Genomic DNA, 9,937 nt, shown 5'->3' on the forward strand with positions numbered 1-9,937 from the left:
AAGGCCTGGACTTAAAATTAATACAGACTTAGCAATCCATCTGGACCCTTGCCCCAGACCAAGGCTTTGATAGTTTTGCTATACCACTTCAAAAAGATAAAAAGTCATGTTAAAATATAAACCTTTCATGAAAATAACAGAAGAACCAAGATATTTGCCCTAAAAGGCTTATTTACACCCTCATATTAATGTTCTACCATCTTGAGCTTTAACCATACCTATGAACAATTGTCTTCATGGGATCCATTAAAGTGTGACAAGAAGAAAGGATTCCTCCAGAAGCTAGCTTTTTTGCTCTGGCTTTCAAGAGTACCTCAGTTTTGTCTTTGTACCATCAGTACAGTCCAGTTGCTCAGCCATGTCTGACTCTGCCACTCCATGGACTGCAGCACGCCAGGCCTCCCTGTCCATCACCAACTCCCGGACCCATGTCCCGGACCCTCAAACCCATGTCCATTGAATTGGTGATGCCATCCAACCATCTCATCCTCCGTCGTCCCCTTCTCCTCCTGCCCTCAATCTTTCCCAGCATCAGGGTCTTTCCAAACGAGTCAGCTCTTCCCATCAGGTGGCCAAAGTACTGGAGTTTCAGCTTCAGCATCATTCCTTCCAATGAACAACCAGGACTGATCTCCTTTAGGATGAACTGGTTGAATCTCCTTGCAGTCCAAGGGACTCTCAAGAGTCTTCTCCAACACCACAGTTCAAAAGCATCAGTTCCTCAGTGCTCAGCTTTCTTTATAGTCCAACTCTCACATCCATACATGACTAAAGGAAAAACCATAGCTTTGACTAGATGGACCTTTGTTGGCAAACTAATGTCTCTACTTTTTAATATGCTCTCTAGGTTGGTCACAACTTTCCTTCCAAGGTGTAAGTGTCTTAAGTTCGTGGCTGCAGTCACCATCTGCAGTGATTTTGGAGCCCAGAAAAACAGTCTGACACTGTTTCCACTTTTTCCCCATCTATTTCCCATGAACTGATGGGACTGGATGCCATGATCTTTGTTTTCTGAATGTTGAGCTTTAAGCCAGGCTTTTCACTCTCCTCTTTCATTTTCTTCAAAAGTCTCTTTAGTTCTTCTTCACTTTCTGCCATAAGCGTGGTGTCATCTGCATATCTGAGGTTATTGATATTTCTCCCAGCAATCTTTGTACCATATATCTGGACAAATGCATTATATCCTCTGATTTCTTAGTGTCTTAAAAATAGGAATTCTCTCGGCCACAACGTTCTTAATCACTCAATCATGTCAAATTCTTTGCTACCCAATGAACTGTAGCCTGCCAGGCTCCTCTGTTCCTGGGATTTGATTTTTTCAGTCAAGAATACTGGAGGGGGTTGCCATTTCCTCCTCCAGGGAATCTTCCCAACCCAGGGATGGAACCTGCGTCTCCTGTGTCTACTGCATTAGTAGATGAATTATTTACCACAGAGCCACTTGTGAAGCCTCTATCTGTCAGAAATGTGTGCTAAAAGCCTGTTTAGAAATAATTTACTAAAATTAAAGAAAAAATGCATTTCAGAACAATAAGTGATCTGTAATGAAAGACATGTTTTTAAAACTTGTACTGGCAATAAAATTACATTTACTTTCAATATATCACAATATGAAAAATGACATTAAAATAACATTTTATCCTGCTTATATAACATTTCATTCCACTGAGATAAACACATTGTTGTTGAAGTTCCACTCTCTTTTAACCATACAGAAAGTAAAATTTTATGGGAATTCCATAAACTTGGCTGCATCTCAGAATGGAATATTGATTTCATATCAGTATATGGCTAAGATTAAATATATTATGCTTTAGTGAATCATATTGCAAACTTCGAAAAGAACAATAAAACCTAATTTAGTTTTCTGAACAAAATATACAATAAATTCAATGATATGATTTGATGTTTATGCACAAAAAGAACTTACAACATTCATGGTTTTGCATTGTTTTTTTGTTTTTTTTGTTTTTTTCAAAAATAAAACTGTAAACCAACCCACAAAGAGAATTACAGGATTTCAGAAAAGAGGAAGCACTTCAGTTTTCCTAATTCAGCCACACTGCTTTGTAACAAGGACCAGAAAAGCCAAGACTGGGCCATGGTCACCAGACAGGGATATGGTAAAATTAAGACAATAATCCATTTTCTTTTAACTCCTAATGAATTCTCTTTCCACTGCACCAAGAAGTTTGTTTCATAACTAGTGAATTTAAACGGTTTTGGCTCCACTTTCAAAAAAAGTAAGGGTAAAGGGAAAGGTTTTCTAAGTTACAAATATGGTGAGGTGAAACAGTAGAAAGAAATAAAGTGAAGTCGCTCAGTCGTGTCCGACTCTTTGTGACCCCGTGGACTGTAGCCCACCGGGCTCCTCTGTCCGTGGGATTCTCCAGGCAAGAATACTGGAGTGGGTTTCCATTTCCTTCTCCAGGGGATCTTCCGGACCCAGGGATAGAACATAGGTCTCCCGCATTGCAGGCAGACGCTTTAACCTCTGATCCACCAGAACAGACCCCCAAAAAGAGAGCCGTGGATATCCGGAGTGGATATCTTCCCAACACAGGGATCGAATCCAAGTCTCCCGCATTGCGGGTGGTGGTTTCTTCACCAGCTGAGCCACAACAGAAAGCCATAAACTCAACCAGACGACGAGGATGGGATTCAAACCCACACGTGCAGGAGCACAATGGATTAGCAGTCCATCACCTTAACCACTCAGCCACCTCATCGCACAGTAGTGTAGCTATCAAAAGTGAAAACATAAACAAAGAAGAAAATAATGCCATTTGCAGCGACATGGATGGGCCTAGAGATTGTCGTACTGAGTGAAGTCAGTCAGAGAAAGACAAATTTCATGATATCGCTTATATGTGGAATATAAGAAAAGGGCACAGATAAACTCATTTTAAAAAGAGGTAGAGTCACAAATGTAGAAAACAAACTTATGGTTACTATGGAGTTAGAGGAGGTGGAATAAATTGGGAGATTGAGACCGACCTATACACACTACTGTGTATAAATTGATAACTAGTAAGAACCTGCTCCATAATACAGGAAACTCTACTCACTAATCTGTAATAGCCTATATAGGAAAAGAATTTTTAATAAAAGAGTGGATATATGTATATGTATAACTGATTTACTTTGCTGTACACCTGAAACTAACACAATGTTGCAAATCAATTATAATCTAAAGAAAGTAGGAACATAGGACACCATATGCTTCCTGAAACAGCATACTAGGGTCTAAGGCAGAACAATACGGGGTTTCACAGTGCATCTATTTTAAAACAAAACATAAGAATTGTCAATAGACATCCTCTTGCTACATTATTTATACAGGTCTTCTAATGTAAAGAGTGCTTCTCCTTAATACAAGCAGGAGAAGTAGTGTTCCCCACATTAAAAATTAAGATGAGATTCAAAGAGGTGAAAGACATACCAACACAACCAGAGTTAGTATATGCATGGAAAATCTAGATTTCAGGTCACCTTGTGTATAGGATTCTGGTCCTTCTTTTGCATTCAGTTCAGTTCAGTTCAGTCACTCAGTCATGTCCAACTGTTTGTGACCCCATGAATTGCAGCATGCCAGGCCTCCCTGTCCATCACTAACTCCCGGAGTCCACCCAAACCCATGTCCATCGAATTGGTGATGCCATCCAGCATATCATCCTCTGTCGTCCCCTTCTCCTCCTGCCCTCAATCTTTCCCAGCATCAAGGTCTTTTCAAATGAGTCAGCTCTTCGCATCAGGTGGCCAAAGTATCGGAGTTTCAGCTTCAACATCAGTTCTTCCAGTGAACACGAAGGACTGATATCCTTTAGGATAGTCTGGTTGGATCTCCTTGCAGTCCAGGGACTCTCAAGAGTCTTCTCCAACACCACAGTTCAAAAGTATCAATTTTTCAGTGCTCAGCTTTCTTTATAGTCCAACTCTCACATCCATACATGACCACTGGAAAAACCATAGTCTTGACTAGACGGACCTTTTTTGACAAAGTAATGTCTCTGCTTTTCAATATGCTGTCTAGGTTGGTGATAACTTTCCTTTCAAGGAGTAAGCGTCTTTTAATTTCATGGCTGCAATCACTATCTGCAGTGATTTTGGAGCCCAGAAAAATGCTGCCTCAAATGGAAAGCCATTCTCCCAAATAAAATCATTAAAATAATAACCAAAATAGTTTGTTCTAAGAAAACACAACCATTCTTAAAATTTATACTATAAAAAAATTTTTGAGCAAAAATAAATGATAATCAAAATAGATTCCTTTTTATTTTACTATATGTATATATCAATGGCTATTTAAATATCTATGATGTTACCTTATAAATGCTGTTGAGTTTGCTTTTATGTTACTATACGCCCTCTCTTATATTTGGAACTTGCTTAGATTTTCTTCATTTACCTTGTTCCAATCACAAGCCCATGGAGAAGGCAATGGCACCGCATTCTAGTACTCTTGCCTGGGAAATCCCATGGTCGGAAGAGCCTGGTAGGCTGCAGTTCATGGAGTCTCTAAGAGTTGAACACAACTGAGCCACTTCACTTTCACTTTCATTTTCACTTCACTTTCATGCATTGGAGAAGGAAACGGCAACCCACTCCAGTATTCATGCCTGGGAAATCCCATGGACAGAGGAGCCTGGTAGGCTATAGTCCATGGGATCGCAAAGAGTCAGACATGACTTAGATACTGACGTACTGAGCAATAGTTAGATTGAACGATAAGAAAGCAATGGCATTTGACTATATTTAACCACAAAAAAATGGCAGTTTAATGTACAACCTAATAATTTCCTACTGATAGCACAGTATCTCATACCACTGTCATTTTCACTTACTTGACTTCTGATGGTTTTTCTTAATTGTATTTGTCAAAATCCTATGAAAATCCCACAAAGAAATGGAACTTTAAACACAGAGAGAAAATTATTTATTGTAAATTTTTTAAAAAAATTTCTATTGATGTGTGGCAGAACCAATATTGCAATTAGCCTCCAATTAAAATAAATAAATTTAAATTAAAAAAATTTCTATGCATACAATATTTACAATATTAAAGTAATATATTTAAAGGAGTAAATCTAAGGTAGTGTTCCTTAGGGATAAAGCCTCAGCTTATTTTTGTTATATGATAGTGACATAGCCTCAGAACACGTGTCACATTTTTCTATGACTACATGAATTTCTCAAATTAAATGGCTATAATAGCCAAGTCACAGCTTTTGGGTAATTAGAAGAAAAAGTGACTTTCTTTGGAGGACATAACTTTACAAGGGCAAATGGCTTGAAGAGCAAATCCCAAGATGACTATCAGTCCCCGTACAGCTTCTTGTCCAAGTACACGTGTGCAGTGAACAACCTACACAACCATACATGGGGAACCTGTACATATTATTTGTCTAAATAAAAGATGATTTATTCTCCTTAGCTGTTATAAATTCAGTGCCTAACTATAAGGAATGAGGCAGATATTACAGCGTAAGAATATACCTAAAAACCAGTCAAAAGTTTGCTAGTCATTTATTATATAAAATTATACTAAATAAGATTCAGATAGTAAGACAATGAACTTAGTTGAAAAAAATTGCTTTTTTGTCATCTGTCCAGCATGTCTAGAAACAGATCTCACTTTTTGGTGTGTATGGTGTGGCTAAGCAGAAGGGCTTTACCTAAAACTTGGACTCAACTTCAAAGATCCCCTTTATAATGTCCTTTAGAGAAAATTTTAATTGGCAATAATGAGATTCAATAACCACCTCATTTGAAGCCAATTAAATAGGCAAGTCCCTACATTCAATTTAGCAGAAATATTGGAAAAAAAAAAAAAAAAACTCCAGGCAGTTGTTTTTTTTACCAGAGAAGACTCAACAGAAATTCCATGGGAACTGCATAAAATCTATCTTTTTGAGAGTGGGGTAGAGAGATTTTAGTTTTGAATGCATGAGGGCAATAGTGAATAGGTACAGCTTCTTACTCCCAAGTTTTTCCAAAGAGAAAAGAAATAACTAAGTAAATAAATAGTTAAATAAGTAATTGTATAAGTATGCAGGAGCCTCAGGCATAAAAAAAGAGGGCCTGGGAATCAGCTGAAACACCATAAAGCAAGGGTTCATATCCATGACCTTGAATGTTGAAAGACTTTAAATTTTGGAAGTCCTAATGTGTTTTAAAATTAATTATTTCAATTTTATTAAAAGCAATATATCATTCAGAAACTATAAACACTTGCCTCCTGATATCAGTGTTAATCTATTTTCTTAATGATACTTAATAGCCTAATATCTCTTCAACTAAATGAGCTCTATAAACTTTAATAGTTTTTTTAAAAAGGAATTATGCTATTTAAAGAAATACTAAATATCCAGAGGAAAAGCCACCATTCCAGAAACTTTCTGTGATTTTAATTATTATACTTTATGAGGATAATGTTGTCATGCACATTTATAGCAGACAAACGAGCTTCTAAGGGAAAACTGCCTTATGTTTAATTTTAGGACTGACAGAAGGCATCTGCTTTTCTGCAAGGGAAAAACAATGCAGTCCTATCCTATGTTAATCCTGGAAGTGTTTCTATGTTTAAATTATCTTTTTATTACAAATCACAGCATTACAGAATGTTAAGTAGTAAATGAAAGTGAAAGTGTTAGGCGCTCAGTCATTTCCGACTCTTTGTGACCCCATGGACTCTAGCCCACCAGGCTCTTCTATCCATGGGATTTTTCCAGACAGGAATACTGGACTGGACTGCCATTTCCTTCTCCAGGGGATCTTCCCGACCCAGAGATCGAACCCAGGTCTCTCGCATTGCAGGCAGACTCTTTATGATCTGAGCTACCAGATCCTTTGCAATAAAAAGTATATGTAGGGGAAAACTAATTTCAAATGACTTTGAGTAGGGATGTCTGGTTATTACATTCTAGGCTTTCTAGAAGGATTACAGTCCACTTACTAATATTCTGATACAAAAAGAACTGAATATTCAAACTAACTTTGTTCTTTCCTGAAACCATATACTAAGGGACAAACTTTCAGTCCAGGAAAAATTTTAGGAAGCTAGGAAAAGGAAGATGGGTATAATAAATAGTGTTAGAAACATAACCATGCCTAAGAAATGATTTTACATTTTTAATAAATAAAGCAAAACAGTCTATGTAAATAAATGTTTGTGTTTCTAGATCAAGTTCATTAAAACAAGGAGGAAGCCTAAAATAATTCCAAATTACAAGTTTAAAAGTATTTATAAAACTGCATGTGGAGAAGGTCAATCATTTGCTAGCAACCAATGTGGAGGTCCATTCTGGAGATCAGCCCTGGGATTTCTTTGGAAGGAATGATGCTAAAGCTGAAACTCCAGTACTTTGGCCACCCCATGCGAAGAGTTGACTCATTGGAAAAGACTCTGATGCTGGGAGGGATTGGGGGCAGGAGGAGAAGGGGACGACAGAGGATGAGATGGCTGGATGGCATCACTGACTCGATGGACGTGAGTCTGAGTGAAATCAGGGAGTTGGTGATGGACAGGGAGGCCTGGCCTGCTGCGATTCATGGGGTCGCAAAGAGTCGGACACAACTGAGCGACTGAACTGAACTGAACTGAACTGAATGTGGAGGTTGTACCACGGGCTCCAGCTCTCACATCCTTTCCCTCTAAGGACTGCCAGGAAGGAAAACACCTACCCTAATCTCTATGGCCAGCAGATGGCTCAGCCTGGTCTGAACACCTGCCCCAGAGAGGTTCTCCGGAAGAAGCTTGTCATCCCATCTCTTCTGTCCCCTTGAGCCGCTCCAATGTCCAGCCCACAGCTGCTCCCTGGCCAGAAGGTGGTGGAGAATAGCAGGGGGACCCCCACTTCTCAACGTGTTTCTTCGCAATCCATGACTGAGACTGGACGTCCTCTGGGCAAAAGAAAGTTTGAAAATGTGTACCTGGCTCGGAAGAAGAGAAACCATTTCATCGTGACTCTCAAAGCCCTCTTCAAGTCTCAGGTAGAGAAGGAGGGTGAAGAGCACCAGCTGTGCGGGGAGATCAGCAGCCTCCCAACATCTTGCTTCTCAACAATTTCTCTAACCAGCGAAGGATCTATTTGATTCTGGGTTTGCCCCTCACCAGGTCGGGGAGAGAGGGGGAAGCTCAACAAGGAGCTGCGGAAGGGCGGCACTTCTGTGGAGCAGCGAATAGCCAGGAGCTGGCAGATGCTCTGATGTACTGCTGCGGCAAACAGGTGATTCGCAGAGACTTAAAGCCGAGAATCTGCTCTTGCGGCTCCAAAGAGAGCTGATAAGCTGGTCGGTGTGATAGCTTATGGTGAACGGTGTCGGATTCTTGATCTCCGAAGAAGATTTACCTTCGGACCAGGGACCAGGCTTGATCAGTCAAGAGCTTTTATGTAGCAGAGTTTTATTCAAGTAAGAAAAGGCACAGAGAAAGCTTCTGACATAGACATCAGAAGGGGACGGAGTGCTCCCCTTGGTAGTGTTAGCAAGGGAGTTATATACTTTTTAAATTAGCTATTATAGTAAATCAAAATAATGTCTCAAGGTTGTCAAGATCTTATTAGACCCACTCCCATAATTTATATTTTAAGATAACAGGATTAGCCAGAAGGTTTTCAGGAAGGAGAAACTGTCCTCAAGCAGGAATCATTGTTTTTATATAATCCTTGAAAGTGAAAGAAAGTGAAGCTCCTCAGTCGTGTCTGACTCTTTGCAACCCCATGGACTGTAGCCTGCCAGGCTCCTCTGTCCATGGGATTTTCTAGGCAAGAGTACTGGAGTGGGTTGTCATTTCCCTAGTTCAGAGTTTAAACTGAGTTGTTTGTTGTGTAATCATCAGTTCCGGGCTTAAAGAACAAAACGTTTTATGTTTTATGTGACTAAGACTAAGGAAGGTAGAGGGGAAAAAAAGATGTTTGTCCTTCCCTCCTCCTTGAGAATTCCAGCCCCCTATCTCCTTGGGGACCCCTGGACTTCTTATCAACCTGCCTAGGAACTGACTCTTCAGGTGCATGCCCTCTCCTTGAGGAGGAAGACAATGTTTGGCACCTGGTCCCCCTTTCTGCAGAGATGATTGAGGGGCGCGCACACAGGGAGCAGGTAGATCTGGAGTTCATTGGAGTGCTCTCCTACCAGCTGTTGGTGGACAACCTGATGTTCCTGAGTGCCTCCCACAAGGAACAAGATGTATCTGCGCATCGTCAAGGTGGTACTGAAGTTACCCGTTCTGTGCCCATGGGAGCCCAGGACCTCATCCCCAAGCTGCTTAAGCATAACCTCTCAGAACACCTGCCACTGACCCAGGTCTCTACCCACCCTTGGGTCCAGGACCATTCTCGAAGGGTGCTGTCTCTCTCTGCCCTTCAGTCTGTCCCCAGAATTGTCCCTGTCCTTTTCTCAGTCATGTCTGTATTTACGTCTGTATATTGTAATTAGGAGGAGGGGTCCCTGGCCTCTTCCACCATCTGTCTTCTACCTTTGCTTTATTTAATAAAAGCAGATGCTTTTTGTACTGAAGACAGTAAATATTTACAGGTGGAGACTGCTGTGGAGGAAGCCATGGGAGGAGTCGGAGGAGTTACCCACGCTGGGTACCAGGGTGGGCACTGCATCACCATGCCTAGGAGCACCCAGCCCTCTCACCTCTAGCCGCCACCTGGTCAGCTCCCAGCCACCCCACCTCTATGTCTTTTCTGTCCCCTGCTCTGACTCCCAGGCCTGGAGATGCTGGGGACCTCAGCTCCACTCTGCTATGCCTGCACACCAGCCATCTCTGCCCACCTGCTCTTACCTACTCGCTCTTAGTTGACCTCTTGTCTTTCTGTCTCCTGCTAAAGCCCTACTGACCCAGGAGCAATGAACACTGCTGTACCCAGAAGCTGTCTTTTTTGTTTGTTTTTCTATTCTGGTGAGGCTCTAACACAGGAGTGAATAGAAG

The 9,937-nt window shown here is 40.8% G+C and overlaps 1 non-coding gene and 1 pseudogene across 1 annotated transcript; one reads left to right on the plus strand and one right to left on the minus strand.

Annotated features, from left to right (window-relative positions):
* Positions 1–428: 428 nt before the first annotated feature.
* Positions 429–9,435, plus strand: LOC102265584 (aurora kinase B-like; annotated as a pseudogene).
* TRNAS-GCU (transfer RNA serine (anticodon GCU)) lies at positions 2,647–2,729 on the minus strand. Its single transcript has one exon. It is a non-coding gene; the product is annotated as a tRNA-Ser (tRNA).
* Positions 9,436–9,937: the final 502 nt, after the last annotated feature.

The sequence above is a fragment of the Bos mutus genome, chromosome 20 (assembly GCF_027580195.1).
Source record: "Bos mutus isolate GX-2022 chromosome 20, NWIPB_WYAK_1.1, whole genome shotgun sequence".
Taxonomy (NCBI): domain Eukaryota; kingdom Metazoa; phylum Chordata; class Mammalia; order Artiodactyla; family Bovidae; genus Bos; species Bos mutus.